The sequence below is a fragment of the Canis lupus genome, chromosome 22 (genome assembly GCF_011100685.1).
Source record: "Canis lupus familiaris isolate Mischka breed German Shepherd chromosome 22, alternate assembly UU_Cfam_GSD_1.0, whole genome shotgun sequence".
Classification (NCBI taxonomy): domain Eukaryota; kingdom Metazoa; phylum Chordata; class Mammalia; order Carnivora; family Canidae; genus Canis; species Canis lupus.
Window position 1 is genome coordinate 48,451,737 of NC_049243.1, and position 16,758 is coordinate 48,468,494.

General features: G+C 45.4%; 1 protein-coding gene across 1 annotated transcript in view; it reads left to right on the forward strand.

The window, feature by feature from the left end:
* Nucleotides 1–270: 270 nt before the first annotated feature.
* FARP1 (FERM, ARH/RhoGEF and pleckstrin domain protein 1) overlaps nt 271–16,758 on the forward strand; it is a 285,921-nt gene continuing 269,433 nt past the window's right edge. Inside the window, exon 1 of the mRNA XM_038569904.1 lies at nt 271–368. The gene's annotated coding sequence lies outside the window, so the exon portion shown is untranslated. The remainder of the gene's footprint in view (nt 369–16,758) is intronic.

Consider the following 16,758-nt stretch of genomic DNA (forward strand, 5'->3'; position numbering starts at 1 on the left):
GCGCTCGGCCGGGGCGCGGGGCGCGGGGCGCGGGGCGGGGACGCGGCCGCCGCCCGCTTGGCGCCGCTCCTCCCCGCGCGAGCGGCTCTCGGCCCGGCGTCGAGGCGGCCATGGCGACCCTGAGCCCGCTCCCCACCCACCCCGCCTGCTCCGCCCTCCCCTCCGCCCCGCGCCACCTCTGATGGCTCGGACCTCGGCCGGCCACCCCCAGCCCCGCTCGCGCTCCCGCGCCGCCGCCGCCGCCGCCCGCGGGTATTAATAGCCGAGCGCCCCCGCCGCACGCGCACCCGGAGCCGCCGCGCCCTCGGCAGCCGGGCGCTCGGAGCCGCTGAGCCCGGAGGCCCGGAGCGGGAGCCGGCGCCGCGGAGGTAGGAGGCGCGGGGCGAACAATGACCGCGGCCGGCGGGGCGGGCGGGCGGGCGGGGCGGGCGGCAACTTGCGCGCGTCGGGGGCGCGGAGCCGACCCGCGGGGGCCGCGGGGGACACGGGGGCGTGCCCGCGGGGTCCTGCGCGGCGGAGGCGGGCGGCGCTGGGGTCGGGCTCGGGTCCGCCGGGCTCGGGGCAGCCGCGGCACAATAGCAGGGGCGCGGGGCCTCCGGGTCCCGGGCACCCTCCGCGCGGCGCCCACCTCCGCGGACCGGGCCGCCGCGCTGCGCGCCCCCCCGCCGCCGCCCCCCGCCGCCCGGGCGCCCTCCCCCCTCGGCTTCCTCCAGCCTCCCAGCCTCCCAGCCCACCCGGCGCGCTGACAGCCCGGGACGCCGCTTCCGCGCCTCCGGCCGTCCTGCTGGCCCCGGGGGCGGCCCGCGGGCGGGGGAGGGGCCGCGGCTTGGGTGCCAGGGCGCCGCCGGGTGCAGCCGCTCGCCCACGCGCGGCGCGAGCACCTCGGTAGGTGACAAAGAGGAACACACCCTCCGCCTAAGTTCGATTTGGTCTCTCCTTACCGCCTGCCTTTATGGAGAGCAAACTTGGTTTTTTTGTTTTCTTTCTTTTCAAGCAAAAGACACAGATTTCTGTGGTGAGCATTTCGAGACAGCAACTTCTGATTGTGGTTTTATGATTTAAGTTCCGGAAACTTTAGCTGTGTGATCGGCCAGACCCTTGAGTGTGTGTGTGTGTGTGTGACTTGAGGGGGGGTGGGGGGATGCGTTCCCCGTGATCCTTCTGGACTTGGTGTGTCGTTGGGGCCCGGCTGCCTTGGGGTCGGTGCAGGACCCCAGAAAGGAGGGAGGTGGGGCTCACAGAGGAACGGGGCCCCTGCCATCAGATGGGCTTCTGGAGAGGTGGGCTGAGTGCCTCTCCTCTGGAGCAGCGGAGCGGTCTGCGCTGTCTGGGGCCTTCTGGAGTACCCTGGTGGCCTCTGGCTGTTCCATTTTATTATTGTTAATGCCTTTCTTGCTAGCTTCCCAGGCTCGACCTGCTCGGCCAGCTCTCCCCGGTTTCCCCTGTCCCCCCAGGGCCTGGACTTTTCTGGGCCACTACCTCCCCACCCAGCAGGCAGTCTTCCCAGAGCCAGACCCCTTGGGTTAGGGTTAATGTGTTTTGCACGTGGTGACTTGCCAAGCCCATTTCTGAACATCCCCTTAGCATTGTCTTGCTTCTCTTACTCCCCCTAAACTGGAGTGCAGGAAGAAAGGCCTTTTTGGTGCTGAGAGCTTTGAGGGAGTTGCCTTAAAAATCGCCCTCATTGTTCAATGGGGTGGGTGGGCCCTTCTGATATCTCTCCTGTCTTTGGCTTTCTTCCCTCATTCCACAGCCTGCTGGCTGGGGGTTTACCCTCAGCCTTTCCAGAGGGTTGGTCCTCTGGTATGACAGTTTCTGACCATGCGCTTCGTATGTGGGTTCAGCATCCACATGGCTCACTTTATATTCTTGCAGCATCGTTCTGCAGCAAGGCACCAATATTGGAGTTACTCCAAGCACAACAAAACGTTTGTGTTTTTAGAATGTCTGGCTAATAGATCTGCCTCTGGGTAAAATAAATAGACATTATTGGCCAGTGACTGGCTCACCGGGCAAAGCGTTGGTGGAGATACTGAGTTGATGCCTCCCTAGCCCAGGCCTTCCCAGAATCTCCTGTTTCTTTCATGTGGGCAGGAAACTTGAAATAGTTGGTGATGATGTTGTGCCCCATTGGGTCACAGATTCTATAGCCCACCCCTTGTGAATTGGTGCGTGGTGGTTCATTTAGGGAGTTTGTCCCTATGGAAATCCTGCAGTTAGGTTTATAATGTGCCTTCTCACATTGATAGTCTCTTCCTGGAATTTGTATAAGTGATTTCATTCCTTGGGTCATGATAGAACACTAATGCTACTCTGTAGCCAAATTTACCACAAGGAAATTTAAAAAATCTACCCTAGAGAGTTTTCTTCTGGTGTGTTGCACTTATTTCATAATTATTTTGAGCCCGAAGGGAACCTGGGTGGATGTTTTTTTTTTTTTAATATTTTATTTATTTGTTTGTAAGAGACACACAGAGAGAGAGGCAGAGACACAGGCAGAGGGAGAAGCAGGTTCCATGCAGGGAGCCCCATGTGGGACTCGATCCCAGGTCTCCAGGATCACGCTCTGGGCTGAAGGCGGGGCTAAACCGCTGAGCCACCCAGGCTGCCCGATGTTTTTTTGTTTTGTATTTCATTAGAGAAACTGTCCAAGGAAAGTTTAAGAATTAAATACAGTATCGAAAAGGTTGGTTTTTTTAAACGGTGGAATTCATCCTCTCATACTCATTGAGCATAGCAGAGTTTAATTCATTTGGAAAACAATAGAAATTTTTAAGGAGGTTGCTTGCGACAACCATCAGAAGCAAAACCTTTTTCCATCCTAGAAGAGGTTAGAGCCCACTGGAGAAAAGGCAAGAGCCCGGTCTTCTTGTGCGCTCAACACTCTATAGGAAAGATGACATTGTGACTTTCCCAGAGAGCGGGGCAAGTTTTGCGGATTTGTAGGTCCCGAGCCAGTGATTTGGTAGCATTGAGTCCTGGGCATTTGAAACCAGCCCTTTGTAACAGGCCTTGCTCATCTCCGCGAACTGCCTCGTGTTTTGGAGAAGTGCACCTTCCCCTGTAACTAAAGAAGCTCCAGAAAAGAGAGGGGCCCATATAATACCCGAATATAGTCGCAGGCTGGAGTCCTTTCCACCCTGGGTGTACAGGTGTATGTACCAGGTAGGCTTTTCGGTTGCGGTGCCTGCCTCTCCCTCATCCCTGGATGCTCGTGATTGAAAGGCGGGCTCTCCGGGCCTGGCTACGGAATGGGAAGCCGTAGGTCAACTTCTTTTCCTGGCTTTTGAATGCGTAGAGTTTCTCCGTCCGCCTCCGTTTCCTCCAGGTTAACCGCTTCCACATGTCCAGAAAGATCAGAGCCCAACGGTTTCCATTCAAATTGCTCGAAGTACTGATTTCACCAGCCTCCTTATGCCAAATGCTGCCTTTGTTTTTAATCAAGAAGCCCCTGGCAAATGTTGATTTTAAAGTGGGAAACTGGCTTTTTTAGGCTGTCCTTGTGCTGGTTTTCAGCAGTTAAAAATGTTTTGCCCAGTGGATATGCTAAGCAAAAGTGAGCACTTGACAGATATTAAATATGGTGCCTCTCAGCTTTTGATATTTGTGAACTAAGCCAGGGACCATCAGGTACACCATGACTAAAATTGAATACATGCTCAGTATTGGCTGGGACCCTAGGTTGGGATGGCGGTTTTCTTATTTTAACGGGGGATGGAAATACTAGACAAACGAGAAGATTGGCAAGTAAGTGTTGTGGGAATTCATCATTTGCACTGAATTAATTTCATGTGTAAAATTGTCATATTTATGCATACATTTTCAAACAAAGGAGCCAGCGGCCAAACCAGATTGCTTTTAACTCTATTATGACAATATTTCTTAACCACAAGAGTAATGTCACTCTGCACACAGACTTTGGCTTCCCATAAACGTATCTTGTAAAAGAAAGCTTGTCAATCCAGTATTATGGGGAGTTTCATTTTTTGTTCTCATCCTGTTAACTCAGGATCTAGTATAGGCCTGGCACATAACACTCCCTTGGGAAATACTCGCAGTGAATATATAAACCTCGTTTTTGATGTCTTTTCCAGTTAGCATTTAAAGTTTTTTAAGGTTGCTATTCTGGGAATTTGAAAATTTGATATTTGATTTTGTTTCCGTTTCATTCTAATTTAACAATTTAAATTAACCTTTAGGGGGGCCTGGGTGGCTCTGTTGGTTAAGCATCTGCCTTTGGCTCAGGTCTGGATCCCAGGGTCCTGGGATGGAGCCCTGCATTGGGCTCCCTACTCAGTGGGGAGTTTGCTTTTCTCTTTCTCTCCCCTCCCCCCCATGTGCCTTCTCTCTCTCTCAAATAAATAAATAAAATCTTTTAAAAAAATTAACCTTTAATGCTGGGTAACATTGTAAAAAGACTATATCTTTTTTTAAGGAGACTATTCAAGCTTAGACCTAACAGCACAAAGAAGAAAGTAGAACTTCTCTGAGAAGCTAGCTTCTGGGAGAATTTTCCTTCTTCCTGGCGTACATTTTCTAGAAGTTTTATTAGTGAATGTCCGTTGGTGGTAGCATCTGTGTTTGTATGCCTTTAAATATCTTTGTTCTGGAATGATAAATGCCCTGGGTGTGCAATTCTGGATTGCTGTTGTATTAATTGACTGTCTCCTGGTTCCATTGTTGCTGCTGCAGTGTCAGCTCAGGCTGATTGTTTTTTTGTGAGTAGTCTGTCTTTTCTCTCTGGCTGCCTTTTTTTTTTTTTTTTTTAATAGGCTTTATGCCCAGCATGGAGCTCAGTGTGGGACTTGAACTCACAACTCTGAGATCAAGACCCAGATGCTTAACCAGCTGAGCCACCCAGCGCCTTTCTGGCTGCTTTTAAGATTCTTAGGAGTTCTGCCCTTTGACTATGTCAAGGTACAATTTCTTTTCTCCTTGACTTTGTTTTTTTTCTTAGATTTTATTTATTTATTCATGAGAGACACAGAGAGAGATAGGCAGAGACACAGGGAGAAGGAGAAGCAGGCTCCACGCAGGGAGCCCGATGCAGGACTCGATCCCAGGACCCCAGGATCACGACCTGAGCCGAAGGCAGATGCTCAACGGAAGGCAGATGCTCAACCACTGAGCCACCAGGTGCCTCCCCATTTTTTAAAGTTCTCCTTGACTTTGACCCCCTTCCTCTCCTACACTTGTTTCTCCCACCTCCTCCCTACTCTTCCCTCTCTACTCCTCCCTCCCATCGTCTTACCAATGTCTTTCTGTTGCCCAGTGGCATTTTAGGGCCTGGGCATGTCACCATCTGTCCGTCCACTCCTTCACCTTTGGCCACTCTGGTCGTTTGGTTTGGGCTATCATGCATGAAGCGGTCTGAACAGTTGTGAACAAGTCTTTGTGTGGAGATCTGTTTTTATCTCTGGCTCTTACAACAAGTATATGCATAACTTTATAAGAAGCTACAGTCCCAAGTGTTTGTACTGTTTTCCATTCTACCAGTGACATCTGAGCATTCCAGTTACTGTAATCCCCAGTAACCCTGGAAATTGTGTCTTTTTCATTTTAGCCATTCTGGTGGATGTGTCCTGGTGTCTCATTGTGGTTTAATTGTATATTTCCCTGATGGCTAATGGTTGCTTTTCATGTGCTTATTGGCTATTTGTTTATCGTCTTTTGTCTATTAAATCTTTTGTCTTTTCACTTGTTTTTTGTCTGGTCATTTCACATAGCTTTTGAGGATAATTGACATGATCAACTACACATCCTTAATGTCATTTTATTTTATAGTTGTGGAGATTATATATTCTGGATACAAGTTCTTTGTTAGATCTGTGTATTGTGAATATTTTCACCAGTCTGTTTTGACCTTTTTATTTCTTGATGCTATCTTTTGAAAAGCAAAAGTTATCAGGAAAACATTGTACATGATCTAATTATTGAGCTTATTAAAGGCCAGGGAATTTATTCAACGTTGGAAAAATAACACATTTTTATGTGTAAGGCTTAGGCTAGTGTTGCTCTTTTCAAGAGTTTGACTTCCATTTACTTTGAGGGTGATGGAGCAGTTTTATTCTTTCCTAACTAAAACTTAGTTGAAGAGACTTAAACTTGCAAGAGAAAAAAATACCAGCTTATTTTGAAAATCTGAGGAAACAAGGGTTTAAGATTATGATCAGATAAATTTCTAAAATTCAGAGCTGTATTTGTTTTTTAGAACACAGAAGAATTATGGGAAAGAAATATTTTTGAAATCAATACAAAAATGGAACCCTAGGGAAAAGCAAGATGTAACATATAAATTTTATTTCTTTTTTATTTCTTTTTTAAGATTTATTTATTTACTTGAGAGAGAGCAAAAGCACATGTGCATCAGGGGAGGGGCACAGGGGTAGGAAGGAGGAGAGAGAATCTCCAGTAGACTCACCACTCAGCGAGGAGCCTGATGCAGGGCTTGATCCCATGACTCCGAGATCATGACCTGAGCTGAAACCAAGAGTCAGACGCCCAATTGACTGAGCCACCCAGGCGGCCCAAGATGGAACATTTTAAAAAGAAGGCGGAATGGTGTATGTAGGTAGTTATGAGAGGGTTTTAGTTCTTCTATTTTGGCAGGAGTTATTCTTGTTGTCTCTGTTTTCTCCTCATTTTCTGAACTGGATAATAAACATTATTTGGTCAGAAAGTATATTTTCCTAATTTTTGTTTCTCCTGCCCAGAGAAGGTAAATAAATATTGGTTGATCTGAATTAAAATATGTGTAATGAACACCCCATGACATTTGAGAATGTGAGAGGTAGAAGGTGGTATCAGAGGTAGCAAGAGTTGGGAGTGTAGGCGCCGGAACCAGGCGGCTCTGCTGTCCATGTTTGTGATGTTGGGCAAGTTACTGGTGCTCTTTCTCTGAAACCTGAGGGGAACCTTTAAAAGCACGTTTGTCTTAAAATTGTAGAATGTCTGGCTGATAGTTTAAGCCATCATCAGACATTCACTTGCCTCAAGGAATTGTAAGGGTCTCCCAGTTTGGTGTCCCTGCTCACAGTATCATCAAGGACCCAGGTTCTTTCTCTCTTTCCACCCTGCCATCCCCAGCATGTTGCGTTTCGTACTGGGGCTTGTTGCCTAGTGGTTAATTAGGCTGCCGCCTCCTAATTAGCTATTATGACTAATGGCTGCTACAGCTTCATCCTCTCACACACCTGGTACAGTCAGGTCAGTAATAGCCTAGGCTTCTTCAGGCTCCTTTCATCATCAAGCCAGATCCTTCCCAGAAGCCTCCAACATCTGGGATGTGTGTGAAGGGGTTTCTGGGGAATATTTCTGTGCCCTTAAAAAGAGACCCAAGGACTAGGCTGAATGTGATGCCTGGAGCCATAGCAGCTATGTTGTGGTCAGCCTTGGGATGAAGGCAAGAGGATGATGGAGCTGAAAGATGGGACCAGAGTCCTTGTGGGTGTCACTGAATCATTGATCTTCCTGCACCTAAAGCTTAGTATTCTTTTTTTTTTTTTTTTTTAAGATTTTATTTATTCATGAGGGACACACAGAGAGAGAGAGAGGCAGAGGGAGAAGCAGGCTTCATGCAGAGAGCCCGATGTGGGAGTCGATCCTGGGTCTCCAGGATCAGGCCCTGGGCTGAAGGCGGCGCTAAACCGCTGAGCCACCCGGGCTGCCCTAAAGCTTAGTATTCTAAAGAATACTGGGCTTCATGTGCTAAATAATAATTTTACTTACTTTCTAGTTCTCTTATTGCCATCCAAAGCATCTTGGCTGATACATTAGTTGGAAGATTTTATCTTTCTTCCGATGTTTACCATTATCTCTGAGAAAACATGTTTCTCTTTATTATGTGGGAAGTGACTTAGTGGTCCTACCAAATGTCTGTGAGAGATGAACTGTTTTTAAGGGCTTTAGGCATTTGATATTGTGTGTAAGTGTTGCAACTAAATCAACATGAATTTACCTTCTTAAGGTGTCCTTGTAGGACATCTGTTTAGAATTGATCATTTGGCAGTTTGGATTACAGGAAATATTTTGAGAATAACTTCATTTCTTTAAGAAAAATGATGGCAGAACCTGCCATTTTTGTCAACCTAGAATGACATATACTTAATATTGCTTAGGAGATTTTTTTTTTAAGATTTTATTTATTTATTTATGAGAGACACACAGAGAGAGAGGCAGAGACACAGGCAGAGGGAGAAGCAGGCTCCCTGCAGGGGGCCTGATGCAGGACTCGATCCCTGCACTGGGATCATGCCCTGGGCCGAAGGCAGATGCTCAACCACCGAGCTACCCAGGTGCCCCTGTTTAGGGGATTTTTGAGGAGACATTATTAATCAGAGATTGATGTCTCCTTTACAGTCCTATCAGAGGTTTTGGTTCTCTGCCATCAGATCTTATTGGAAGCCAATGTTACTAGTGGAGTGAGCTACTTGAAAACGTCAAGATTTGGATAAACCAGAGGTTTACCAAATTAAAAAATTAGACACAAATATATGTAAGGAAAAGTTAAATGATTTTGTAATAACTTTAATATTAAGCAAATGAATTGAATGTAAAATATCCAGGTGAGTGAAATACAGACTATGGAGCAGTAATATTTCTATTTCCATTTAATTGATACAACTTTTAAAAAGTTGTTTAAAAAAATCTCCCTCAGCCCCCCTTCCCCCATTACCATCACAGTAGCCAGCTGACCAGGGTAGTTTGCATATTCAGTGCTGTTTTATTTTTACTCTAGTTTATGTAAGGGCTTATCAAGTCAACAGATATTTATAAACATCTATGTTGAATATATTAACTACCATTGGTTCCACAAAAATAAAGCTCAGTCCTTGTTCTCAGAGCATGGCATCCAGGGTGGATGGGAGAATTGTCAAGTAATTATAAATAAAAGGTAAAATATGACAACAACTTTGCAAAAGTTATAGTAATGGTGGAAGTTTCAGGATAGTAAGACAGTGGATCCTGATTGGAAGAAGTAGCAATTGAGCTGAGCTTTAATTAAAGAAGTATGTTTTTGTTTAACATTCACTTTGTAGCATTTTTTTTTTAAAGATTTATTTATTTTAGAGAGAGAGCACAGGTGTGAGTAGGGGGAGGGGCAGAGGGAGAGGGAGACTCTCCAGCAGACTCCTGGCAGCGCTGGAGGTGGGGCTCGATATCACTCCTGTGATTGTGACCTGAGCTGAAATCAAGAGATGGAGGCTTAACCCCCTTAAGCCACCCAGGCGCTCCTCATAGTATGTTCCTGTAACAGGATTAGAAAGTATTCACATATAAAACAAAGTAAAAAATCCCTTGTAATCCTGCCATTCAAAGATTATGAAAATTAAAAGTTGGTTTATTTCCATTTGACTTTTGGCAACATTTGGTATATTTCCAGTATTTTTTACCTGTGCATGCGAACATACCTTTTTCATAATTTGAGAGAATGATGCGTTTACACTGAGAAGCCACTTTTTCTGCTTTCACATTGAATGTTTTCTGAATTGAGTTTTCTTTGAAATGAAAATGTTTAATGCCTTTGTGATATTACTCTTACGTGATTCTATGTAATATGTAATGTAACTAACATTACCCTTTACCAATAATTTTTTTTTTTTGCTTGCAGTATTTTGCTGTATTGAACCATCTGTACATAAATCTATGGTACGAGCATCCCTAGGTCTCTTGTTGCAAGGGACAGATGCCTATCTTGAGCCACAGGATGCAGAATAGGGGTATTTCTTAGTTTTTAGTACCAACCTCAGAAAGGGCAGAGGTGGATCTCAAGCATAGAGACCCAGATTCAGAGTTGGCCCCTATGGGGTGTCTCTCATTGTATCTTGACTATTTTTGCAGGGTATCACTTTCACACTTTGGGTTACCCTTTCCACTGGCTGGTCAGGACAGTTTGGTGATGGTGGTGGAGGTGTAGGGGAGGGCAGGACGTATAGCATCCATGGCTCCTGCCTTAATATCCAAGATTCCTCTAGCCATCCTAGTGATTCATCACACATTTGAGCGCTTTCACTCCCCCTGGGAGAAGTGCTCAGATTGCTCCCTCTATGGTGAAGTATGGTGGGATCACCTAATGGAGTGTGAACCTCCCCCCTCACCTCCCAGAGGAGGCCTCTTTTTTAGGCTGCAAAAGGGACCACTCCTCTGGTGGGGGGGGTGTCTGGGGCAGGGGGCCAGGGAGACTTGAGATATAGTGCCCAGACACCATTAGCCTTTCCAGATGGATAGGATTGATAGGCAAACATAGGGAGGAAATAAAACCTTCCTGGTGCAGGGACCAGCAGGGGAGGGACTGGCAGAAATATAAAAGCGAGGCCTCTGCCCCACTTCCTCCCAGGGCCGTGCAAAACTTAGCAAGTTCACCATCACATTAATGCTGTCTGTGCTCCAAGAGCAGCAGCTCTAACCTAACGATTCCTTATGAGGAGTGTCATAAGTCATTTGTCACTTGTAATATATTATCCCCACAAGGATGTTCACTCGTGGTCGAATGCATCTTCCAGAGTGGGGAAAAAAAAAGGGGGTAGAGCTTGCTCAGGGCATGTTTATAGCATACCTGGCCTATAAATCTGGAGGTTGAGAAAGACCCAAAGTAGAGCCAGGAGCCCTCCAGTAGGCTAGAATGGGCGCTGTGCATACTGCTTTATTTTCTTCTAACGTGAGAATTTTTACCTGCTGACTTTTCTCTGTTGTGGCGGAAGCACTTAAGAAGTGAAGGTGCTAGATCTTCGCAGCCCTGATCCCCGCCTCCCCCCCAGCAAAACATTTGTAACACATCCAAGTCTTGCCTATTTTTCATATTCCCAATTAAAGCAGTGCCTGTTTCTGAATTCCATTGGCATCCCTTTCGGAATAGTGCAGTGCTTCGAGAGCTTACGGGGAGGGCGGAGGATGTAGGGCAGGGGTGCCATGCTGGGCAGAGCTTGTTTCACACAAATGGGTAAGGAATTCCTCCCTTGTCACCAGAATTAGTTCCTGGAGGTCGGGTTAGGGGCCATGTGCCCAACTTCCCTTTTTTCTTCCAGGTCCTTAGAAAAGAGCCTCTCTTTGATAGATTAAAGGAAAATCTTATCACAGATCATAGGCATGGGGACATCACAACTCTTTAAATTCTTAACGTCTTCACAAGTTACAAAGAGTAAAACTGATCTTACTTTTTTAACAAAGATCCGTTGAGCCCCTTTCAGAAGGTAGGTACTGTTCTTGACATTCACATCAGTGAACCAAACAGACACACATCGTTGTCTTCAAGGGGATCATATATAGATTTTTTTTTTTGTCCAAAAGAAGACATTTCTGGGCAGCCCGGATGGCTCAGCGGTTTAGTGCCGCCTTCAGCCCAGGGTGTGATCCTGGGGACTTGGGATCGAATCACATGTTGGGCTCCCTGCATGGAACCTGCTTCTCTGTCTGCCTGTGTCTCTGCCTCTCTCTGTGTGTATCTCTCATGAATAAATAAATAAAATCTTAAAAAAAAAAAAAAAAAAGCAGGAGCCAGGGGATTCATTCTCAGCCGTAGAGGAAAATAAGGAATGGTAATTGAAAGAAGGTAGTCTCTTAAGATACAAATCACTGATTCAATAACTTACTTGTAAAAGTCCTTGGGATCAGCAGTTTTTTTTTTTTTTTTTTTTTTTTTAAGATTTGGAAGTCAAGAGGGCCCTTGGCCCTGAGAATGATTTAAAAAAGGATATATCTCTTAAGGGAAAAGGGAATTGAAATTGCTTCAAAAGGAAAGTACCTGTGCATCTATTTTTTTAAAAATCAAGATTTAGTGAAAGTGACTTTTTTCCTCCTGTATACAGTTCTGTGAGTTTTACCATGTGCACCGATTTGTGTGAATAATACCACACTCAGGACATGGAACCATGTCAAACAGCTCAAAAATTTCCACATTGTTCCCGCTTTATAGTCACTGTCTTGCTTCTCCAGCCTCTGTAGACACTGGTCTTTGCTCTGTCACTGCTGCTGCTTGGTCTTTTACAGAACAATGTATAAATGGAATCGTAGAGCATGTAGCCTTTTGAGACCTTTTCAGTCAGTGTGACATCTTTGAGGGTCTTCTAAGCTGTTGGGAGCATTCATGATTCTTTCACTTCCATGGTTCTTTCACAGTATTCCACTGTATGGGCGTACCAGGTTTGTGTAGCCATTCACTTGCTGGAGGATATTTGGATTGTTCCCAGTTAGGAGGAGTTATGAATACAGTGTCTATAAATGTAGAGATGCTATAAACTTTCACGGGTAGGGTTTCTTTTTTAAAATATTTTAAAAATTTTATTTATTTATTTAGAGAGAGTGCAAGCAAGTGTGAGCAGGGGAGGGGCAGAGGGACAGAGAAAGAGAGAATCTCAAGCAGACTCCTCGCTAGTGTGGAACCCTTTGCAGGGCTCGATCCCACGACCCTGAGATTGTGACCAGAGCTGAAACCAAAATTCAGATGGCCAACCGACTGAGCTATCCAAGTGGCTCTCATTCATAGATTCTGATGCGAACATAGTTTTGAATTCTCATGGGCAAATACCCAGAAGTGGAATCCTCACCAGCTCTTGATATTATGAGCATTTTTCAGCCTAGCCATTGTAATAGGTATGTAGCAGTATCTTAGCATGGTGGTTTATTTTTTTAAACAAAACGTGCCAAAAACACACCTGTAAAAATGAACCCTGTCAGCTGCTTGTTTTGTGATGGTGTAGACCAAAAAGAACAATTGTGTATATAAAATCCCAAAGTGTAATAGTGCCGACAAGAAGGAGATATGTTAATCTTGGCTGCGCTTATCTCAGAGAACTGATAGGGTGTATAGTTTTGATTTCAGTAACTATTTTGCTCATTCTCTACGTGAATATATAGTGATAATAATTCACAAAAACAGTGATAGAAATTACTGAAAGGCAGTGTAGGTATGGAGAAAACACAGGCTTCAGGGCATGTATTAATTATCTATTGCTGCATGATGAATGGCTCCTAAATTGAGTGACTTAAACCAATAGTAAATATTAATTGTCTTGAACAGTTTCTGCAGGTCAGGTTTTTGAGGGTGGCTTAGTTCCTGTCTGCACATTTGCAGTAAAGATGTCAGCTGGATCTGTAGGATCTGCTTCCAAGGACACTCCCCCCCGCCCCCACCCCCACCCCCTTGTAGCCTCTCCTTGAGCAGGATGCTTGAGTGTCCTCACAAGATGGCGGCTCGCTTCTCTCAGAGTGAGTGACTTCTGAGGAGTCCAAGGTAGACGCTGCCATGACTTTTATGAGCTAGGTTTGGAAGTCATACACTGTCACTTCCACAGCATTTTTGGTCACACAGGCCAGCTGTGATTCCAAGGGAGGGCACTACACAAGGTTTGGATGCCTCTGCACAGGGCTGAATCCCAGGACCCTGAGATCATGACCTGAGCTGAAATCAGGAGTTAGACACTCAATCCACTGAGCCATCCAGGTGCCTCTCCTTTTTTTTTTTTTTTCCCTTAACAACATTTTCTTGTGTCTAGTTTACTCTAGGAATACAATATAGAACTTATAAAATATATGATAATTGACTATGTTATTGGTAAGGCTTCCAGTCAGTGGTGGGTGATTAGTAGTTAAGTTTTTAGGGAATCAAAAATTATACATGGATTTTTGTCCATGTGGGGAGTCAGTGCCACCAGCTCTTGCATTGTTTAGCGGTCAACTGTAAATAAAAACGGACTGCCTGGCAACTTACAAGAAGCTCATGACATGGTAGGTATCATTTATATTATTAAACTATGAAGCTTTAAATCTTAACTGCAGGAACATATCAACAAAGACAAACACATTAGATAAAGATAAGTTTGTTTTTAGCAAAGGTATTGGTCATGGCTTCTTTCACTTTTATTTTTGATGCATGTGTATTTAAAAAAATGTTTTTAAAAAATTTTAAAAAGATTTTAAGTAGGGCAGCCCCCGTGGCTTAGCGGTTTAGCTCCGCCTTTAGCCCAGGGCGTGATCCCGGAGATCCAGGATCGAGTCCCATGTCAGGCTCCCTGCTTGGAGCCTGCTTCTCCCTCTGCCTTTCTCTCTCTCTCTCTCTCTCTCTCTCCCCCCCCCCCCCCGTCTCTAATAAATAAAATCTTAAAAAAAAAAAAAAAAAAAGATTTCAGTAATCTCTATCCCCACCGTGGGGCATGAACTCCCAACCCCGAGATCAAGAGTCACTTGCTTCACTAAGTTAGCCGGGCACCCCCATATTTTCTATGTATGTTTAATTTTTTAAAAATATTTTATTTATTCATGAGAGATACAGAGACAGAGGCCTAGACATAGGCAGAGGGAGAAGCAGGCTCCATGCAGGGAGCCCGATGAGGGACTCCATCCCAGGACCCTGGGATCATGCCCTGAGCCAAAGGCAGATGCTCAACCCCTGAGCTATCCAGGTGTCCCTATATTTTTTTCCTTTCCTTTTTTTCCAGTCTTTGTGAAGTAGCGAACACCAAATTCATCATCTTGTCTTGTTCTCTGTCTTGTTTGAAGCAGTACCCCCAGCGAGAACTATGTTAGTCTAGGTCTGCCGTGTGCTGTAAGGACTCAGAGACCTTTGTGATGAGTTCAGGGCTGTCTGGAGAGCATATGTGAAGGATCAGCTCATTACATCTCTGCCTCTTTGTAGAATTTTTAGAAAATGCTTACTTGTAAACGTAATTTAAAAATACATCAGTCAGCACCCTTTGACTTAATTGGAATAGTCCGGAAAGCTTCCCTGTTCAAAGCGATCATGATGTGAGGTAACTCTACCTGTTTTGCTGTCACTGAAAAGAAGGCGGCTGCACGGAATCTGGTGTCTTGGCCTCCTTTTCTGTCTTCACCTCTTGTGTTCCATCCTCCCCCTGAGCTGCCCCCAAAACCAGCCACAGGAGCCCTCCTGTCTCACACCTTCCCATCTCCACACCAGCTCATCATCCCTCAGCATGGAGTGCAAGGGCTTTCTACCCAGTTCTTCACCCAGTCCCTGCGTACCTCATTCCAGAAGCCTTCCTAAGGCTTCTGTCCCCCCCCACCCCCGCCGCTTTTTTAAAGATTTTATTTATTTATTCATGAGACACACAGAGAAAGGCAGAGAAAGGCAGAGGGAGATGCAGGCTCTTCGAGGCAGCCCAATGTGGGACCCGATCCCTGGACTGCGGGATCACACCCTGAGCCAAAGGCTGACACTCAACCACTGAACCACCCAGGCATCTTGGCTTCCATCTCCTTCTGGGGGCTGATCTGGACCCCCTGTTTCTATAGTGTGTTTTCTCTCCTCACCACTCATTTTACTTATTAGAGTACTCTTAGCACTTCTGAGTCTCAGGCTGAGCACTAAGTGCCTTAGATATACTGACTCATTTAATCATCCCCACTGCCCAGATTTGTATTCCCCATTTTGTATATGAGGAAACCGAGGCACAGAGAGTTTAAATGACTTGCTAAAGGTCATACAGCTTATAATTGGCAGAGCCCAGGAAGAAGCTTAGGAAGTTGGAGTACATGGGTGGATCAGTGGTTGAGCATCTGCCTTTGGCTCTGGTCGTGATCCCAGGGTCCTGGGATTGAGTCCTGCATCAGGCTCCCCACAGGGAGCCTGCTTCTTCCTCTGCCTATGTCTCTGCCTCTCTCTGTGTGTCTCTTATGAGTAAGTAAATAAAATCTTAAGAAGCTTAGGAAGTCTGTCTCCACTTACTGAGATCCCCTGCTACTGAAGTATTTTATACGTTTGCATTCCTGGTGCCTGGCAAAGTGCCGGGAGCTTAGGAGGTGCTCAATAAATATTTGTTGATACTTAAAATTGCCTTAAAAGGTAAACTTTGTCTCAGATAATTTCTTACATTTCTTTGTAAAATGTAGTCCCCCACCTCCTGGCCTTCTGCAGGATGATGAGATTCTTGAGTTTATTTCTTATGCTACTCATTGAGCTGCTTGTGTCTTGTCACCTACCTCTTCTTTTGTGGTTACACACTTAGCTTGCTACTTGAGATGAACACGTGTGTAAAGTTCTATGTAAAATAAACATTTATGTGTGTTGAGAAAAGGGTTTTACCCATGCTTTTCCTTTAGAGAGGACTTATATGAGTGGTCTCTAGTTTTTCCTTTGAACTTTATCTAAATGTCCCATATTGAATTTTTACTGCTTTTGTAATTATCCAGTCTTGTTATTTAAAATGAGGAAAGTAGGGGCACCTGGGATGGCTCAGTTGGTTGAGTCTCTCCCTTGGGCTCAGGTCATGATTCTGGTGTCCTTGGATGAGTCCCACATCAGGCTCCCTGCTCAGTGGGGAGTCTGTTTCTCCCCCACTCATTCTCTCACTTTCTCTCAAATAAATAAATAAAACCTTTTTTTAAAAAAGAGAAAACTGGGGATCCCTGGGTGGCTCAATGGTTTAGCACCTGCCTTTGGTCCAGGGCGTGATCCTGGAGTCCCGGGATCAAGTCCCATGTCAGGCTCCCTGCAAGGAGCCTGCTTCTCCCTCTGCCTGTGTCTCTGCCTCTCTCTTTCTCTCTCTCTACAGAGAATAAATAAATAAAATCTCATGAATAAATAAATAAAATCTATAAAAAAAAAGAAAAAAGAAAAGTAAACTATGTTTCAGAGACACAAGAAGAGGAAAACCTAAGACATTTTTCTGCGCATGAAGCAGAGCCAGTTCACATATGTGAACAGTCGTGTGAGACATACTTCAGGCATTGCAAATCTTTCCCTGCTGTATTATTGAAACCATCTACTTGAAGGTTGTTTTCTTTGTCCTAGTGTTTCCACGGCAC